We start from the raw sequence: 1,139 nt of genomic DNA, 5'->3' as shown, positions 1-1,139 counted from the left end.
GCATGGTCCCCATTAAACCCCACCCCCCTGTCCTGTGCCAGGGAGCCGCTGATAGTACAGACCAAGACCCCCCCCCCCCGCCCCCCCCCTCCCTCGCTCAGAGATAGGGAGCAGCACCTCATGCATCCTAAGACCCATAGGCTGCTACTCCAAAAACCTTCCCCACTGAATCCATTCTCTTCCCGTCTAGGGTCTAATCAGTGGAGGGGTGGACAGTGTGGAAGAATGTTACAGGTTGTGGGGGACTTGGATAAACTGCACAATTGGGCTGAGAGGTGGCAAATGGAGTTCAGTGCAGCTAAATGTGAGGCGATGCACTTTGGGAAGAATAACAAGGCGGCAGAAAACTGGGTCAATGGAAAGATTCTTGGTAGTGTGGATGTGCAGAGGGATCTTGGAGTCCCATGTACATAGATCCCTGAAAGTTGCCGCCCAGGTTGAGAGTACTGTTAAAAGGCACACAGTGTGTTAGGTTTCATTGGGAGAGGGATTCAGTTTCAGAGCCGCAATATCATGCTGCAACTGTACAAAACGCTAGTGCGGCCACACTTGGAATATTGCGTATAGTTCTGGTCACCCCATTACAGGAAGGATGTGGAAGCATTGGGAAAGGTGCAGAGGGGATTTTGGATAGTAGATTAGATTACTTACAGTGTGGAAACAGGCCCTTCGGCCCAACAAGTCCACACCGCCCCGCCGAAGCGCAACCCACCCATACCCCTACATTTACCCCTTACCTAACACTACGGGCAATTTAGCATGGCCAATTCACCTGACCCTGCACATCTTTGGACTGTGGGAGGAAACCGGAGCACCCGGAGGAAACCCACGCAGACACGGGGAGAACGTGCAAACTCCACACAGTCAGTCGCCTGAGGCGGGAATTACCAGGATGTTGCCTGGTCTGGAGGGAAGGTCTTATGAGGACTTGGGTCTGTTCTCATTGCAAATAAGGAGGCTAAGAGGGGATTTGATAGAGACATACAAGATGATCAGAGGATTAGATTGGGTAGACAGTGAAAGACTTTTTCCCAGGAAGATGACGTCAGCTTGTACAAGGGGGCATAACTATAAATTGAGGGGTGATAGATTTAAGACGGATATCAGAGGCAGGTTCTTTACACAGAGAGTGGTAAGGG

The 1,139-nt window shown here is 51.1% G+C and overlaps 1 protein-coding gene across 1 annotated transcript in view; it reads right to left on the bottom strand.

Annotated features, from left to right (window-relative positions):
• Positions 1-1,139, bottom strand: part of sf3b4 (splicing factor 3b, subunit 4) — a 4,508-nt gene that overhangs the window by 2,107 nt on the left and 1,262 nt on the right. The gene's annotated exons all lie outside the window — the stretch shown is intronic.

Source organism: Chiloscyllium plagiosum, chromosome 51 (assembly GCF_004010195.1).
Source record: "Chiloscyllium plagiosum isolate BGI_BamShark_2017 chromosome 51, ASM401019v2, whole genome shotgun sequence".
Lineage (NCBI taxonomy): Eukaryota > Metazoa > Chordata > Chondrichthyes > Orectolobiformes > Hemiscylliidae > Chiloscyllium > Chiloscyllium plagiosum.
The sequence above is the reverse complement of the archived record's forward strand: the minus strand, read 5'-3'. Positions and strand labels throughout refer to the sequence as shown.